Here is a 20,298-nt window from a genome sequence, read left to right on the forward strand (position 1 = left end):
GGTTTGACCGATAAAGATCTTCGTAGAATATGTGGGAGCCAATATGAGCATCCAGGTTCCGCTATTGGTTATTGACCGGAGAGGTGTCTCGGTCATGTCTACATAGTTCTCGAACCCGTAGGGTCCGCACGCTTAACGTTACGATGACAGTTTTATTATGAGTTTATGTATGTTGATGTACCGAAGGAGTTCGGAGTCCCGGATGAGATCGGGGACATGACGAGGAGTCTCGAAATGGCCGAGACGTAAAGATCGATATATTGGACGACTATATTCGGACTTCGGAAAGGTTCCGAGTGATTCGGGTATTTTTCGGAGTACCCAAGAGTTACGGGAATTCGTATTGGGCCTTAATGGGCCATACGGGAAAGGAGAGAAAGGCCCCAAAGGTTGGCCGCACCCCTCCCCATGGGCTAGTCCGAGTTGGACTAGGGAGGGGGGCGCCCCCTTCCTTCTTTCTCCTTCCCCCTTCCCTTCTCCTACTCCCACAAGGAAAGGATGAGTCCTACTCCCGGTGGGAGTAGGACTCCCCCCTTGGGCGCGCCACCTCCCCTTGGCCGGCCCTCTCCTCCTTGCTCCTTTATATACGGGGGCAGGGGGCACCTCTCTACACACAAGTTGATATACGATATTTTAGCCGTGTGCGGTGCCCCCCTCCACCATATTACACCTCGATAATATCGTTGCGGAGCTTAGGCGAAGCCCTGCATCGGTAGAACATCATCATCGTCACCACGCCGTCGTGGTGATGAAACTCTCCCTCAACACTCGGCTGGATCGGAGTTCGAGGGAAGTCATCGAGCTGAACGTGTGCTGAACTCGGAGGTGCCGTGCGTTCGGTACTTGATCGGTCGGATCGTGAAGACGTACGACTACATCAACCGCGTTGTGATAACGCTTCTGCTGTCGGTCTACGAGGATACGTGGACAACACTCTCCCCTCTTGTTGCTATGCATCACCATGATCTTGCGTGTGCGTAGGAATTTTTTTGAAATTACTACGTTTCCCAACACTCACATATATTCATGAAAACATAATAGGTTCAGATCTGAAATCATGGCACTCGGGCCCTAGTGACAAGCATTAAGCATAGCAAAGTCATAGCAACATCAATCTCAGAACATAGTGGATACTAGGGATCAAACCCTAACAACACTAACTCGATTACATGATAGATCTCATCCAACCGATCACCATCCAGCAAGCCTACGATGAAATTACTCACGCACGGCGGTGAGCATCATGAAATTGGTGATGGAGGATGGTTGATGATGACGATGGCGACGAATCCCCCTCTCCGGAGCCCCGAACGGACTCCAGATCAGCCCTCCCGAGAGGTTTTAGGGCTTGGCGGCGGCTCCGTATCATAAAACGCGATGATTTCTTCTCTTTTATTTTTTTCTCCCCGAAAGCAAATATATAGAGTTGGAGTTGAGGTCGGAGGAGCTCCAGGGGGCCCACGAGGTAGGGGGCGCACCCCCCACCCTCGTGGCTAGGGTGTGGGCCCCCTGGTCTTCATCTTTTGCAAGGATTTTTTATTATTTCCAAATAGACGTTCCGTGGAGTTTCAGGTCATTCCGAGAACTTTTGTTTCTGCACATAAATAACACCATGGAAAGTCTGCTGAAAACAGCGTCAGTCCAGGTTAGTTCCATTCAAATCATGCAAGTTAGAGTCCAAAACAAGGGCAAACGTGTTTGGAAAAGTAGATACGACGGAGACGTATCACCTACCCCAAATGGGACAAAAAATTACCACGGCATGTTGATGCAGCTCCATGAGAGCATGCTAAGTTTCATGAATTTCAGACGAGTTTTGGATTTACTAGAATTTAAAACCAGGTATCTCAATGTTTGCGGCCGAGTGACGGTGGCAGGGTGTTTGACATTCGTTCCCATTTCTTGCATGGGACCTAAGCATGCACCCAAGGACAAAGATTTGATTTTCAACCAATTTATATGCACCGGAGCATGTGCATGTAGTTCAAATTTGAATTATGCACATAAATGCATTGAAAACTCACTTAATGCATAAAAATGTCCAAAGGAACCCTGCATAATTCCAATTCTTTTATGACACACATATAGTTGCATGTTCACTGCAGATAAAAGGTCTAGCAATTCAAATGCCGTCCATGGCCGTTGTGACCCCATTATGTAATTAAAATCAAGACGAAAAATCAAGTAGATCCCACACAGTTTATTATAACCAACCATGTGAGATGCAGCACAAAATATCTTGGAGCACCGTCGGAGTATAGTACGCATACGTCTTATGTGAGAAGGTGTGACGGCTACAGTCCACAGCCCGCTCTGAATAAGGGACCGTGTCTGATGACACTTTGCGCGCCAGTTTTTCCGCTGAAGCGATTCCAAATTTTCGGCTTCCGCGGAAATATCTACCTCCCCCCCCCTTACCAAAAGCCACATTTCCCCTGCTTCCGCCTTCCTTTCCAAGTTGAAACCTTCACTCCTTGCTTGCAGCGCCGCCTCCTCGCCGGTGACTCTCCTTCACGCTGCTCGGCCTCGCCTATCCAGGCAGGTAATCCACACCCGACCCCCATCCTCCTCCTCCTTCAGCATCCCACATGCCCCGACCGCCAGCGCGAGCACGACACCTTCCACCCAAATCACCGACCCCTCCACCAAATAAGCGCCGGCATAAGCCATGGTGCACACAGTATAGCCAGGATCTCAAGGAGCATTTGGCAGCGGAGAAGCAAATCGCGGCCGCACGCGCGGGTGAGGTCGCGATGGCTGCCATTCGTGCCGACCCCCAGATCTTGGAGGAGCACCTCGCCGTCGAGGCCACCGTTGACGCCGCGATGCGGTTGGCTGCTTTAAACGATAGTTCATGGCGTTTTCTCGAGGCCACCATCGGCGCCTTCGACGAAGACTACGAGGTGTTTTCTCAGCGTGCACGTGCTTACCTCATCTCGAGAGCTAGCAGGTTGGTGCCCGGAGCGGCTCAGGCAACTCACCACTATAATGAGGGCTCCCACGATGCGGAGGCCTCGCCCTCTTCCATGTTCAAGGAGCCAATCATCATCGATATCTCCGACAATGAGGAGTAGCTTGTCTTATTAGCTCACTATAAGGACCCATGTTCAGTTGCTAGCTACTGCCTTTCCTTAACAAATTCTAGTGAATAGTGCTATCTACTTTTACCATGCAATCTTCTGCTATAGTGTATTAGTTCTATATATCGTGCAATGTGGTATTCAGTTAACTGCTTGGTTCAATTCTGCAAATGTCATGTTCAATTCTTCAGGGTGCAATATTTCCAAGTTGTTAAGCATGCTTGGTTTGGTTAACTGTCTGATCTTCTATTAGGAGTATGTTATATTGTGCAATGTGGTGCTTAGTTAACGTTTGGTTCATTTGTTGTGGTGTTTAGTTAACTGCTTGGTTCAATTCTGCAATGCGATGTCCAATTGTTGTGGGTAGAATTTTGTATTGTTGTGCATGTGAGGAATAAATCGAATTTGGCTGCACTTAATACATGAGAAACATATACAAGTGCTATATTTCCTAGTTCTTAATCATGCTTGGTTTGGTAAATGGGTTTTCCATGTGGCTTGCATTAATCTGATGAATCTGCAATGTGCTTATTTATCATCAACATATTTTTACTGATAGCATGCGAACCCTTACTTAACCTGATGACTAACTACCTTATATGTGTTGCAAGGAAACAATGGGAAGCACTGAGGTTTACAAGATGGTACTAACTATTATACCTTGCCTTTTTTATTCCTTTGCCCCATTTCCAATATGGAGAAGATATTTATGCACATCCTTGTTTTCAGGGTTCACTGGTGATTACCTCGCAAACCACCTCTATGGTCAGGAGGCGAGGAAAGTTTTCATACAACACCCACGGTTCAATATTGAACTGTTCCTGAAGAGGTCGAAGGATGGACAGTCAATCATCCACAGGCACTGGCCTAAAGTTGCAAAGACCTTCAACATGAATGAAGGCTCAATATTCGCCTTCCGCTTCAGCAGTTTTCCATATGAGATGCATCTCTCTATGTACCATCTATGATCCTAATTTCGAAAGGTTCTAGATGTTGCATTTGAAACTTGCTGCTGGTGCAGTTGTGTAATGGGGTAGCTGAGTGCTGAAGGTATATCATGTTGTACTCCGATGTATTTCAATTATGAAATCCTACTTCCTTAATATGGACATGGAATATATTATGTGCTTAATATGAATGTCAATTCAATTAGTAAATGGATTATTAATAATAGGGCAATTAGCCCACTAATTGGGTTTTCCTATTGCAAACGGTTATTGAGAAAACACCGTGGGCGATGACCTCAGGCAACGCACACAGTTTCTAGGAATAAACCGTGTTGGATCAATGAACAATCACACACGACATTCTCTTGAAAACTGTTTGCATTACGCCACCTTGCGCAAACGTTTTCCTTGGAGTGACTATGTGGGATGTATATACGAACGGAAACGTTTAGCGGTGACTGACTGTGTGGGATGTACTTACGACCGAAAATGATTTCGCCTGTGTAATTGTATTTTTAGCACTACTGTACGTATTTCTGTATTTGAGTGCTCGCCGGTCGGACACGACCTCATTTTGCGGAGCGTGTGTGCGAGGAGGGCATATCCCCGACGGTTTCTGGGTCGTGTGGGAAGGACCCCCATATCGCCCAGACTCACTAGGTGACGGTTCCGAACGCCGTCGCGGAAAGGGGTTAAAAACCGTTTGTATAGCACCGACGTGTACCAGTGAAGTCTTCTCTTAGCCGTGTGCGGTGCCCCCTCCATAGTTACACACCTCGGTCATATCATCATAGTGCTTAAGCGAAGCCCTGCGCCGGTAACTTTATCATCACCGTCGCCACGCCGTCGTGCTGACGGAACACTCCCATGTCCTCAACTGGATCAAGAGCTCGAGGGACGTCATCGTGTTGAATGTGTGCTGAACACGGAGCTGCCGTACGTTCGATGCTTGGATCGGTTGGATCGCAAAGACGTTCGACTACATCAACCGCGTTACTAAACGCTTCCGCTTTCGTTCTACGAGGGTGCATGTACACACTCTCCCCGCTTGTTGCTATGCTTCTCCTAGATAGATCTTGCGTGATCGTAGGAAAATTTTGAAATACTACGTTCCCCAACAGTGGCATCCGAGCCAGGTCTATGCATAGATGTTATATGCACGAGTAGAACACAAAGAGTTGTGGGCGATAATAGTCATACTGCTTACCAGCAACGTCTTACTTTGATTCGTTGGTATTGTTGGATGAAGTGGCCCGGACCGACATTACATGACCGCGTTCATGAGACTGGTTCTACCGACATGCTTCGCACATAGGTGGCTGGCGGGTGTCTATTTCTCCAACTTTAGTTGAATCAAGTTTGACTATGCCTGGTCCTTGCTGAAGGTTAAAACAGCACACTTGACGAAAAATCATTGTGGTTTTGATGCGTAGGTAAGAACGATTCTTGCTAGAAGCCCGTAGCAGCCACCTATAACTTGCAACAACAAAGTAGAGGATGTCTAACTTGTTTTTGCAGGGCATGTTGTGATGTGATATGGTCAAGACGTGATGAGATATAAATTGTTGTATGAGGTGATCATGTTTTGTAACCGTTATCGGCAACTAGCAGGAGCCTTTTGGTTGTCGATTTATTGTATGAAATGCAATCGCCATGTAATTGCTTTACTTTATCACTAAGAGGTAGCGATAGTTGTAGAAGCAATAGTTGGCGAGACGACAACAATGCTATGATGGAGATCAAGGTGTCAAGCCGGTGACGATGGAGATCATGACGGTGCTTTGGAGATGGAGATCAAAGGCACAAGATGATGATGGCCATATCATGTCACATATTTTGATTGCATGTGATGTTTATCTTTTATGCATCTTATTTTTCTTAGTACGGCGGTAGCATTATAAGATGATCTCTCACTAAATTTCAAGGTATAAGTGTTCTCCCTGAGTATGCACCGTTGCTACAGTTCGCCGTGCCGAGACACCACGTGATGATCGGGTGTGATAAGCTCTACGTTCACATACAACGGGTGCAAGCCAGTTTTGCACGTGCAGAATACTCGGGTTAAACTTGACGAGCCTAGCATATGCAGATATGGCCTCGGAACACTGAGACCGAAAGGTAGAACGTGAATCATATAGTAGATATGGTCAACATAGTGATGTTCACCATTGAAAACTACTCCATCTCACGTGATGATCGGACATGGTTTAGTTGATATGGATCGCGTGATCATTTAGATTACTAGAGGGATGTCTATCTAAGTGGGAGTTCTTAAGTAATATGATTAATTGAACTTAAATTTATCATGAACTTAGTCCTGATAGTATTTGCATATCTATGTTGTAGATCAATAGCTCGCGTATAGCTTCCCTGTTTTATTTTTGATATGTTCCTAGAGAAAACTAAGTTGAAAAATGATAGTAGCAATGATGCGAACTAGGTCCGTGATCTGAGCATTATCCTCATTGCTGCACAGAATAATGTGTCCTTGATGCACCGCTAGGTGACAGACCTATTGTAGGAGCAGATGCACACGTTATGAACGTTTGACAAGCTCGGTATGATGACTACTTGATAGTTTGGTGCACCATACTTTACGGCTTAGAACCGGGACTTCAAAAATGTTTTGAAACGCCATGGAGCATATGAGATGTTCCAAGAGCTGAAATTGGTATTTTAGACTCATGCCCGAGTCGAGAGGTATGAGACCTCTGACAAGTATTTTGCCTACAATTGAGGAGAATAACTCAACCAATGAGCATGGGCTCAGAATGTCTGAGTACTACAATCGCTTGAATCAAGTGGGAGTTAGTCTTCCAGATAAGATAGTGATTGACAGAGTTCTCTAGTCACTATCACCAAGTTACTGGAACTTCGTGATGAACTATAATATGCAAGGGATGACGAAAAGGATTCCCCGAGCTCTTCACGATGCTAAAATCGGCGAAGGTAGAAATCAAGAAAGAGCATCAAGTGTCGATGGTTAACAAGACCACTAGTTTCAAAAAAAGGGCAAAGGGATAGAAAGGGAACTTCAAGAAGAATGACAAGCAAGTTGTCACTCCCGTGAAGAAGCCCAAAGCTAGACCTAAGCCTGAAACTGAGTGCTTCTACTGCAAAGGGATGGTCACTCGAAGTGGAACTGCCCCAGATACTTGGTGGATAAGAAGGATGGCAAAGTGAACAAAATTATATTCGATATACATGTTATTGATGTGTACTTTACTAGTGTTCATAGTAACCCAGGGTATTTGATACTAGTTCATTTGATAAGATTAGTAACTCAAAACAGGAGTTGCAAAATGAACAGAGATTAGTTAAGGGCAAGGTGACAATGTGTGTTGGAAATGATTCCAAGGTTGATAAGATCACCATCGCACACACCTTTTACCTTCGGGATTAGTGTTGAACCTAAAATAAATGTTATTTGGTGTTTGCGTTGAGCATGAATATGATTGGATCATGTTTATTGCAATACGGTTATTCATTTAAGTCAAAGAATAATTTTTATTCTGTTTACATGAATAAAACCTTCTATGGGCATACACTTAATATAAATGGTTTATTCAATCTCGATCGTAGTGATACACATATTCATAATATTGATGCCAAAAGATGCAATGTTGATAATGATAGTGCAACATACTTGTGGCACTGCCATTTAGGTCATATTGGTGTAAAGCGCATGAAGAAACTCCATGCTGATGGGTTTTTGGAATCACTTGATTATGAATCACTTGATGCTTGCGAACCATGCCTCATGGGCAAGATGACTAAGACTCCGTTCTCCGAAACAATGGAGCGAGCAACTGACTTATTGGAAATAATACATACTGATGTATGCGGTCCGATGAGTGTTGAGGCTCGCGGCGGGTATCATTACTTTCTGACCTTCACAGATGATTTGAGCAGATATGGGTATATCTACTTGATGACACATAAGTCTGAAACATTTGAAAAGTTCAAAGAATTTCAAAGTGAAGTGGAAAATCATCGTAACAAGAAAATAATGTTTCTACGATCTCATCGTGGAGGTGAATATTTGAGTTATGAGTTTGGCCTTCAATTGAAACAATGCGGAATAGTTTCACAACTCACGCCACCTGGAACACCACAGCGTAATGGTGTGTCCGAACGTCGACCGTACTTTATTGGATATAGTGCGATCTATGATGTCTCTTACCGATTTACCACTATCATTTTGGGGTTATGCATTAGAGACAGCTGCATTGACGTTAAATACGGCACCATCTAAATCTGTTGAGACGACGCCGTATGAACTATGGTTTGGCAAGAAACCTAAGTTGTCATTTCTTAAAAGTTTGGGGTTGCGATGCTTATGTGAAAAGGTTTCAAACCGATAAGCTCGAACCTAAATCGGAGAAGTGCGTCTTCATAGGATACCCAAAAAGAAACTATTGGGTACACCTTCTATCACAGATCCAAAGGCAAGATATTTGTTGCTAAGAGTGGATCCTTTTTAGAGAAGAAGTTTCTCTCGAAAGAAGTGAGTGGGAGGAAAATAGAACTTGATGAGGTAATTGTACCTTCTCCTGAATTGGAAAGTAGTTCATCACAGAAATCAGTTCCAATGATTCCTACACCAATTAGTGAGGAAGCTAATGATGATGATCATGAAACTTCAGATGAAGTTACTACTGAACCTCGTAGGTCAACCAGCATATGATCCGCACCAGAATGGTACGGTAATCCTGTTCTGGAGGTCATGTTACTTGACCATGACGAACCTACGAACTATGAGGAAGCGATGATGAGCCCAGATTCCGCAAAATGGCTTGAGGCCATGAAATCCGAGATGGGATTCATGTATGAAGAACAAAGTGTGGACTTTGGTTGACTTGCCCAATGATCGGCAAGCCATTGAGAATAAATGGATCTTCAAGAGGAAGACGGACGCTGATAGTAGTGTTACTATCTACAAAGCTCGAATTATCGCAAAAAGGTTTTCGACAAGTTCAAGGTGTTGACTACGATGAGATTTTCTCACTCGTATCGATGCTTAAAGTCTGTCCGAATCATGTTAGCAATTGCCGCATTTTATGAAATCTGGCAAGTGGATGTCAAAACTGCATTCCTTAATGAATTTATTAAAGAAGATTTGTATACGATGCAACCATAAGGTTTTCTCAATCCTAAAGGTGCTAACATAGTGTGCAAGCTCCAGCGATCTATCTATGGACTGGTGCAAGCATCTCGGAGTTGAAATATACGCTTTGATGAGTTGATCAACGTATATAGTTTTATACAGACTTGCGGTAAAGCCTGTATTTACAAGAAAGTGAGTGGGAGCACTACAACCTTTCTGACAAGTATATCTGAATGACATATTGTTGATCGGAAATGATGTAGAATTTTCTGGAAAGCATAAAGGAGTGTTTGAAAGGAGTTTTTCAAAGAAAGACCTCGGTGAAACTACTTACATATTGAGCATCAAGATCTATAGAGGTAGATCAAGACGCTTGATAAGATTTTTCAATGAGTATATAGCTTGACAAGATTTTGAAGTAGTTCAAAATGGAACAGTCAAAGAAATAGTTCTTGCCTGTGTTGCAAGGTGTGAAGTTGAGTAAAGACTCAAAACCCGACGATGGCAGAAAATAGAAAGAGAATGAAAAGTCATTCCCTATGCCCCAGTCATAGTTCTATAAAGTATGCTATGATTTGTACCAGACCTATTGTCTACCTCACCATGAGTTTGGCAAGAGGGTACAATAATGATCCAGGAGTGGATCACTGGACAGCGGTCAAAATTATCCTTAGTGGAATAAGGACAAGTTTCTCGGTTATGGAGGTGACAAAAAGTTCGTCGTAAAGGGTTACGTCGATGCAAGCTTTGACACTGATCCGGATGACTCTAAGTCTCAATTTGGATACATATTTAAAGTGGGAGCAATTAGCTAGAGTAGCTCCGTGCAGAGCATTGTAGACATAAATTTTTTGCAAAATACATATGGCTCTGAATGTGGCAAACCCGTTGACTAAACTTCTCTCACAAGCAAAACGTGATCACACCTTAGTACTCTTTGGGTGTTAATCACATAGAGATGTGAACTAGATTATTGACTCTAGTAAACCCTTTGGTGTTAGTCACATGGATAAAGATGTGAACTATTGGTGTTAAATCACATGACGATGTGAACTAGATTATTGACTCTAGTGCAAGTGGGAGACTGAACAAAATATGCCCTAGAGGCAATAATAAAGTTGTAATTTATATTTCCTTATATCATGATAAATGTTTATTATTCATGCTAGAATTGTATTAACCGGAAACTTAGTACATGTGTGAATACACAGACAAAACAGAGTGTCCCTAGTATGCCTCTACCTGACTAGCTCGTTAATCAAAGATGGTTATGTTTCCTAAACATAGACATGTGTTGTCATTTGATGAACGGGATCACATCATTAGAGAATGATGTGATCGACAAGACCCATCCATTAGCTTAGCATAATGATCGTTAAATTTTATTGCTATTGCTTTCTTCATGACTTATACATATTGCTCTGACTATGAGATTATGCAACTCCCGAATGCCGGAGGAACACCTTGTGTGCTATCAAACGTCACAACGTAACTGCATGATTATAAAGATGCTCTACAGGTGTATCCGAAGGTGTTTGTTGGGTTGGCATAGATCGAGATTAGGATTTGTCACTCCGTATATCAGAGAGGTATCTCTGGGCCCTCTCGGTAATGCACATCACTATAAGCCTTGCAAGCAATGTGACTAATGACTTAGTTACGGGATGATGCATTACAGATCGTGTAAAGAGACTTTCCGGTAATGAGATTGAACTAGGTATGATGATACCGATGATCGAATCTTGGGCAAGTAACATACCGATGAAAAAGGGAACAACGTATGTTGTTATGCGGTTTGACCGATAAAGATCTTCGTAGAATATGTAGGAGCCAATATGAGCATCCAGGTTCCGCTATTGGTTATTGACCGGAGATGTGTCTCGGTCATGTCTACATAATTCTCGAACCCGTAGGGTCCGCACGCTTAACGTTCGATAACAATTTGTATTATGAGTTATGTGAGGACCGAAGTTTGTTCGGAGTCCCGGATGAGATCACGGACATACGAGGAGTCTCGAAATGGTCGAGAGGTAAAGATTCATATATTGGAAAAGGCTATATTCGGACATCGGAAAGATTCCGAGTGATTCGGGTATTTTTCAGAGTACCGGGGAGTTACAGGAATTCACCGGGAGAAGTAATGGACCTTATTGGGCCATACGGGAAAAGAGGAGGCAGGCCAAGGGGAGGTGGCGCCCCCCCATGGGTTCGAATTGGACTAGAGGAAGGGGGCGGCGCCCCCCTTGCCTTTTTCCTACTCCCTCTCTCTTTCCCTCTTTCTTTCTCTCCTACTCCGAAAAGGAAAGGGAATCCTACTAGGACTTGGAAGTCCTAGTAGGACTCCATACTCTAGGCGCGCCCCTAAGGGGCCGGCCTCTCTCCCTCCCTCCTTTATATACATGGGCAGGGGGCACCCCAAAGGCACACCAAGTCTTCTCTTAGCCATGTGCGGTGCCCCCCTCCACAGTTACACACCTCGGTCATATCGTCGTAGTGCTTAGGCGAAGCCCTGCGCCGGTAACTTCATCATCACCATCGCCACGTTGTCGTGCTAACGGAACTCTCCCTCATCCTCAACTGGATAAAGAGCTCGAGGGACGTCATCGTGCTGAACGTGTGTTGAACACGGAGGTGCCGTGCGTTCGGTGCTTGGATCGGTTGGGTCGCGAAGACGTTCGACTACATCAACCGCGTTACAAAACGCTTCCGCTTTCAGTCTACGAGGGTACGTGGACACACTCTCCCCATTGTTGCTATAATTCTCCTAGATAGATCTTGTGTGATCGCAGGAAAAATCTGAAATACTACGTTCCCCAACATTTTTATGGACCAGAACACCCAAGATGGGCCAGAGCAGCACCTGGGGGTGCCCCGAGGGGGGCACAACCCACCAGGGTGCGCCTGGGAGCCCAGGCGCGCCCAGGTGGGTTGTGCCCACCTCGGTGGCCTTCCACACCCCCTATTTACCCTATAAATTCACAAATATTCCAAAACCCTTTGGGGTTACCCTAGATCAGAAGTTCCGCCGCTGCAAGGCTTTGTAGCCACCGAAAACCAATCTAGACCCTTTCCGGCACCCTGCCGGAGGGGGGAATCATCTCCGGTGGCCATCTTCATCATCCCGGCAGCCACCACGATGAGGAGGGAGTAGTCCACCCTCGGGGCTGAGGGTTTGTACCAGTAGCTATGTGTTTAATATCTCTCTCTCTCGTGTTCTTGAGATGTCACGATCTTGATGTATCACGGCCTTTGTTACTATAGTCGGATCATATGGTGTTTTCCCCTCTCTATCTTGTTGTGATGAATTGAGTTTTTCCTTTGAGATTTCGTTGTTATCGGATTGAATACTTTTGTGGATTTGAGAACACTTGATATATGTCTTGCAATTGAATACTCGTGGTGACAATGGGGTATCATATTGATTCACTTGATATATGTTTTGGCACTCAACTCACGGATTCCCGAGGTGACATTGGTGTAATCTATGCATAGGGGTTGATGCACGTTCTTGTCTTTGTTTCTCCGGTAGAAATCTTGGGGCACTCTTTGAAGTTCTTTGTGTTGCATTGAGTATTATGAATATGAATTTGCTTTGGTGTTATTTTAGTACGAACTCTAGGATAGATCGAACGGAAAGAATAGCTTTGTGTTATTTTAGTACGGACTCTTGAATAGATCGAACGGAAAGAATAGCTTTGAGGTGGTTATGTACCCTATAAACAATTTATTCTTATGTTCTCCGCTAGATAGGAACTTCGGAGTGATTCTTCATCGCACTTTGAGGGATGGTTATATGATCCAACTATGTTAGCATTGTTGAGAGGTTGCACTAGCGAAAGTACGGACCCTAGGCCTCATTTTCAAGCATTGCAATACCGTTTTTGTGCCTGTTTACTATTTGCTACCTTGCTGTTTTTATTTATTCAGATTATAAAAATATATTTCTACCATCCATATTACACTTTTATCACCATCTCTTCGCCGAACTAGTGCACCTATACAAATTACCATTGTATTGGGTGTGTTGGGGACACAAGAGATTTCTTGTATTTGATTGCAGGGTCGTTTGAGAGACACCATCTTCATCCTACACCTCTCACGGATTGATAAACCTTAGGTCATCCACTTGAGGGAAAACTGCTACTGTCCTACAAAACTCTGCGCTTGGAGGCCCAACACGTGTCTACAAGAATAAAGTTGCGTAGAAGACATCAAGCTCTTTTTTGGCGCCGTTGCCGGGGAGGAGAGTGCTTGAAGGTATATCTTAAGATCTTGCAATTGAATCTTTTAGTTTCTTGTTTATCACTAGTTTGGTCTATAAAAGAAAACTACATAAAAAATTGAATTTAGGTTGCATCATATTATTGATCATCTTTATAATATCTTTCTTGAAAATGATGGTTCGGACAATTGTGCTCAATTGTTAGAAGAAGTCAATAAAATGCTTGGCACAAAATATTTGAATGATGAGCATGATTGCAATGCTGTTAGTGTGAATTCTTTGAATATCCAAAATGCTAATGATGATTGCACAAGTCATGACAAAAATGTTTCTTATAAGCATGTCACTTTTTGCGGAGTGAATTGGGAGTGCCTTTGCACACCAAAAAGGGAAGATAGATTTTGTAAGAAGCATAAATATTTAGAAACGAAAAAGTTGCAAGAGAGGCTAGATGATTGTGCTGAAAGATGTAGTTTTTTTCACCATCCTTGTGAACTTTGCAATGAACTTGGTCATTTAAATCTCCAATGCAAATTATTCCATGATCGAATCATGTCCAAAAATTGTGATAACTTGATTACCCTTGAGCATCATAAAGAGCTTAGTCTTCTTTTGGGGTATGAAGAAATGAAACGTATAACTAAGGGTTTTCCAAATCCCGAGAGATTTCTTGATTTTGATCTAGAAGAAATTTATATGTTTTGTGCGGTAAATAGCATTGAGAATCCTTATGCCAACTACTTAAAGACAAGAAAACAAATGGAGTATGAAGAGAGTACTAATGAAAGGGAAAATGTTTCCCAATACCCTCCTAGTGTTTATTATGATGAATCAGGTAACGAGGAGGAGCTTCCTATCCAATCAATCTCTTCAACAAGAAGCTTAAAGAAATTAATTAAACCCACACATGATGTGGTGAACAAGGAGAAAAGAAGAAAGAAAAGGTAAAAAGGTATCTCTCCCAAATAATGTTGCTCCTATCACCATTCTGCCTCATGAAAGTGAATCAAATATGTTGATGGAGGATGACGATATTGAGTATGATTTTGTGATACCTACTACTTTTTGTAATGATTACGATTGGGAAGACAACGATATCCCTTATGATCTTGAAAATCTTTTTAGCACTTGCTTGGAAGAATATGATAATAATGTTTGCTATATTATTATTGGTGCCATTCATGCTATTGATAAGAATGATTGTGATGATATTCAAAACCACAAGCTTGGGGATGCTATGTTTAATGAGTATGACATGTTTGAAGATTTATTTGCTAGAAATAATGCTTGTCCTAAGCTCGGGGATGCTTTTCTTAATGAATATGATCCGTTGATTCCTTCTACTTTCGATAAGAAATTTTATTATGATGACAGCATGCTTCCTATTTATGATGATTACACTGATAAAAGTGGGTTTGGAAGAGTGTCAACTCTAGGTAGTAGTGATCCCACTATTTTGGAGGGTGTTGAATCTTATTATAATATTGATGAAAGTGGATTTTGAGAGGTCATGACTTCATTTAGTGATACATCCACTATTTTGGAAGAGGTTTCAATTGATTATGACAATAAAGTTGCTATCTATGATGATTATTATGATGACATGTATGCCATAAAGAGTGATAAATCTTCTATGCTTGTGCATCATGAAAAGAGTGATGTATGTGATAGTTATATTGTTGAATCCACTCATGATGTTTCTGAAAATTATTATGAGGAAGGAACTTATGCTCTTACATATCTCAATAATATCAAGTTTCTTCTCCATGTGTTGATTGTTTTGAAGTTGCACTTGTTTTGCCTTCCTATGCTAGTTGATTCTTGCTCCCATAAGTTGTTTGCTCACAAAATTCCTATGCATAGGAAGTGGGTTAGACCTAAATGTGCTAGTCATATGCTTCATGATGCTCTCTTTATGTTCCAGTTCTTATCTTTTATGCGAGCATCATTGAAATCATTATGCCTGGCTTAAAAGGCATTAAAGAAAAGCGTTTGTTGGGAGACAACCCAACACTTTTACCTACTGTTTTTATGTGTTAACATGATTAATATACTGTAGTAATCATGTTTTATTGCTTCTGTTTCAATAAAGTGCCAAGTAAAGCCTTTGGGACCATGTTGGGTGATAGTTGATTTGACCCTGCTGAAAAACAGAAACTTTTGCGCTCACGAAAATAAGTCTCGTTTTTAACAGAAGAGTGCTTTTGAGTTGATTCTTTTTGCAGAAGTTTAATATACAAATTTCTCACGTGGTTCTAAGTTTTTCATAATTTTTGGAGTAGCACAAGTATGGTAGTTATCCAGATCATTACATACTGTTCTGTTTTTGACAGATTCTATTTTCAATGCATAGTTTGCTTGTTTCCTAGTTTCTATGGCTTATATTGCTCAATATAAATTGTGGAAATGATATGCTACAGTAGGAATTGTGTGTAGAAATTATGAATCTTGTCTTTGACAGTACCAAAGTGAATGGTTTGTCTTTATCATACTAACCCATCTCACGAAGTTCCGTTAAGTTTTGTGTGATTGAAGTTTTCAAGTTTTGGGTGAGATGTCGATATGAGGAGAATAAGGAGTGATAAGACCCTAAGCTTGGGGATGCACAAGGCACCCCAAGGTAATATTCAAGGAATATCCAAGAAACTAATCTTGGGGTGCCCCGGAAGGCATCCCCTCTTTCGTCTCCAACATTATCGGTAACCTCACTTGAAGCTATGTTTTTATTCGTCACATGATATGAGTTTTACTTGGAGCGCCAATTTATTTTGTTATGATTTGCTTGATGTTATTTAGAATAATTTTTTGCATCTTTTATTTCAATAAAAGTGGCATTGATAGCCTTTGCCATGCTTATCTTGCAAGTATACATGTTGCTGTTTGAAAACAGAAAGTTTATCGATGTTGCAAAAATTCCCTAAAAAATTCAGAATGTGATAAAATGTTGAAACTTTTTGCATAATAAGCTCTGATAAATTTTCTACAGTGTGGTAGAATTTCATAATGTTTGGATTTGAATAAGTATTGATACTCTTGCGTTCTTTACAGACTGTACTCTTTTGGCAGATTACTGTTATGTTTGCATTGTTTGCATATGCTTGCTTGTTTAATGACTATATTTGAGGATAGGCGTATTAAATATGTGGAGGCATTTAGTATGCAATGTTGAATAATAATATTAGTGATTTGATACAGTAGAGAATGATAAGGTTTTTTGCATTGGTTTATACTAACTTATCTCATGAGTTCTTGTTGAGTTTTGTGTGGATGAAGCTTCTAAGATTTAGGTAAATCGTGGTATAAAAGGAATTAAGGAGACACAAAAGCTCAATCTTGGGGATGCCCAAGGCATCCCAACATAATATTTCAAGAAGTCTCAAGTGTCTAAGCTTGGGGATGCCCCGGTAGGCATCCCACCTTTCTTCATCAACAATTATCGGTTACTATCGGTTGAACCTAAGTCTTTGCTTCTTCACATGAGTTTGCTATCCTTGAAAGGTCATTTTATTTTGTTTTGCTTGTTGTTTTAATAAAATACTTAGATCTGAAAGTTTTAAATAAAGTAGTGTCCTGAAATAGTTGCCAGGGAGGCTAGGTAAGCGGCATTCACATCCCGTCAACAAAGCTCTTTTCTGTGTCATTTACTCTTGTTCTTCACTTATATCCTATGAGTAAATTGTTGAATGAATTGAATATCATGAAGTTGAAATTATATCATGCCTAGTGGTAGCTTCACATTGGGTTTAGAAAGTGAAATCTTTTGAGGCTTGACAATCACAATATTGGTCATACAAGCAATTCTCGAATAATTAGTATAAGGAAGAGAACTTTCACATGCAAATACACTATCATGGAAATATTTTGTGATTGTGAGCCCCCATCAAAATATTATATGCCAAAATTGTTGACGTTGGACAAGGAAGACAACGTAATGATTTATGTTTGCTCATATTCACACAGAAGTCATATTGTCATAGATCCTTCAACATGTGGTGTTTGCCCCCCATCTTTGCTAGCCAAAAATTCCGCACCAAGTAGAGATACTACTTGTGAATCCAAAAACCTTTAAACCCAAATCTTATTTTCAAGAGTCCACTATACCTACCTAAGGATTGAATAAGATACTTCAAGTAAGTTGTCATCGGTGCAATAAGGCAATAAAAATTGCTTCTAAAAGTGTGAGATCATTTAGTGTAAGAGAAAATTGAGCGTTGTACGAACTTGTGATGGCAAAGAATAAAAGCGACAGACTGCATAATAAAGGTTGCTATTATAAGGGGCAATATAATGTGACGTTCTTTTGCACTAAGGGGTTGAGCATACAAACAAATAAGCGCATGGCAACCTCTGCTTCCCTCTGCGAAGGGCCTATCCTTTACTTTTATGTATTTACTTAATGCAATGAGTCAAAGTTTTTCTCTCTATTCCTTTTTATTTTCCTCCTTTGGCAAGCATCATGTGGTGAGGAAAGATCTAGGCACATATGTCCAGTTGAATATGGGTAGCATGAGTTATTATTGTTGACATCACCCTTGAGGTGAATACGTTGGGAGGCGAAATCATAAGCCCCTATCTTTCTATGTGTCCGGTTGAAACGTTTTGCTCATGTGTATGCGGTGAGTTTTAACAATCATAGAAGACTATACGATGGTTGAGTATGTGGAGCTCTTACTTAGACTCCGTTGAATAAGTTGAATTGCAATTGCTTGGTGACTAAGAACATAGGTTGTTGGGTTTCAAGAGAATTCATTGTTTGAACCTTAACATGTGAATTGGTTGCCATTATGACATGAGAAGTTTTATGAGAAAGAATTGTTGTTATGATGCTAGGAAAAGTGATTGAAATTATCATTGATCAAACTTATGCACTTTGCTAGCATTCACACTTCATAAATTATTTCTTTTATCATTTACCTACTCGCGGACGAGTAGGAATTAAGTTTGGGGATGCTGATACGTCTCCAACGTATATATAATGTATGAAGTATTCATGCTGTTATTTTATCATTCTTGGATGTTTTACAATCATTTTATAGCAACTTTATATCATTTTTTGGGACTAACCTATTAACCAAGTGCCCAGTGCCAGTTGTTGTTTTTTGCTTATTTTTTACATCGCAGGAAATCAATATCAAACGGAGTCCAAACACCGCGAAACTTGCTAGAGATTTTTTATGGACCAGAACACCCAAGATGGGCCAGAGCAGCACCTGGGGGTGCCCCGAGGGGGGCACAACTCACCAAGGCGCGCCCAGGTGGGTTGTGACCACTTCGGTGGCCTTCCGCACCCCCTCTTTACCCTATAAATTCACAAATATTCCAAAACCCTTCGGGGTTACCCTAGATCAGAAGTTCCGCCGCCGCAAGGCTCTGTAGCCACCAAAAACCAATCTAGACCCGTTTTGGCACCCTGCCGGAGGAGGGAATCATCTCTGGTGGCCATCTTCATCATCCCGGTGGCCACCACGATGAGGAGGGAGTAGTACACCCTCGGGGCTGAGGGTTTGTACCAGTAGCTATGTGTTTAATATATATATATATATATATATATATATATATATATATATATATATATATATATATCTCGTGTTCTTGAGATGTCACGGTCTTGATGTATCGCGGGCTTTGTTAATATAGTAGGATCATATGGTGTTTTCCCCTCTCTATCTTGTTGTGATGAATTGAGTTTTTCCCTTTGAGATTTCATTGTTATCGGATTGAATACTTTTGTGGATTTGAGAACACTTGATATATGTCTTGCAGTTGAATACTCGTGGTGACAATGGGGTATCGTATTGATTCACTTGATATATGTTTTGGCACTCAACTCGCGGATTCCCGAGGTGACATTGGTGTAATCTATGCATAGGGGTTGATGCACGTTCTTGTCTTTGTTTCTCCGATAGAAATCTTGGGTCACTCTTTGAAGTTCTTTGTGTTGGATTGAGTATTATGAATATGAATTTGCTTTGGTGTTATTTTAGTACGAACTCTAGGATAGATCAAACGAAAAGAATAGCTTTGTGTTATTATAGTATGGACTCTTGAATAGATCGAACAGAAAGAATAGCTTTGAGGTGGTTTCGTACCCTACAAACAATTTATTCTTATTTTCTCAGCTAGATAGGAACTTCGGAGTAATTCTTCATCGCACTTTGAGGGATGGTTATATGATCCAACTATGTTAGCATTGTTGAGAGGTTGCACTAGCGAAAGTACGGACCCTAGGCCTCATTTTCAAGCATTGCAATACCGTTTTTGTGCCCGTTTACTATTTGCTACCTTACTGTTTTTATTTATTCAGATTATAAAAATATATTTCTACCATCCATATTAGACTTTTATCGCCATCTCTTCGCCGAACTAGTGCACCTATACAAATTACTATTGTATTGGGTGTGTTGGGGACACAAGAGATTTCTTGTATTTGATTGCAGGGTCGTTTGAGAGAGACCATCTTCATCCTACACCTCTCACGGATTGATAAACCTTAGGTCATCCACTTGACAGAAAATTGCTACTGTCCTACAAAACTCTGTGCTTGGAGGCCCAACACGTGTCTACAAGAATAAAGTTGCATACTAGACATAAGTGTTCATAGTAACCCCAGGGTATTTGATAACGGTTCAGTTGCTAAGATTAGTAACTCGAAACAGGAATTGCAAAATGAACTGAGACTGGTTAAGGGTGAGGTGACGATGTGTGTTGGAAGTGATTCCAAGGTTGATAAGATCAGCATCTCACACTCCCTCTACCTTCGAGATTAGTGTTGGACCAAAATAAATGTTATTTGGTGTTTGCGTTGAGCATGAATATGATTGGATCATGTTTATTGCGATACGGGTATTCATTTAAGTCAGAGAATAATTTTTGTTCTGTTTACATGAATAAAACCTTCTATGGTCATGCACCCAATGTAAATGGTTTATTTAATCTCGATCG

Source organism: Triticum aestivum, chromosome 6D (genome assembly GCF_018294505.1).
Source record: "Triticum aestivum cultivar Chinese Spring chromosome 6D, IWGSC CS RefSeq v2.1, whole genome shotgun sequence".
In the NCBI taxonomy this organism is placed as follows: Eukaryota; Viridiplantae; Streptophyta; class Magnoliopsida; order Poales; family Poaceae; genus Triticum; species Triticum aestivum.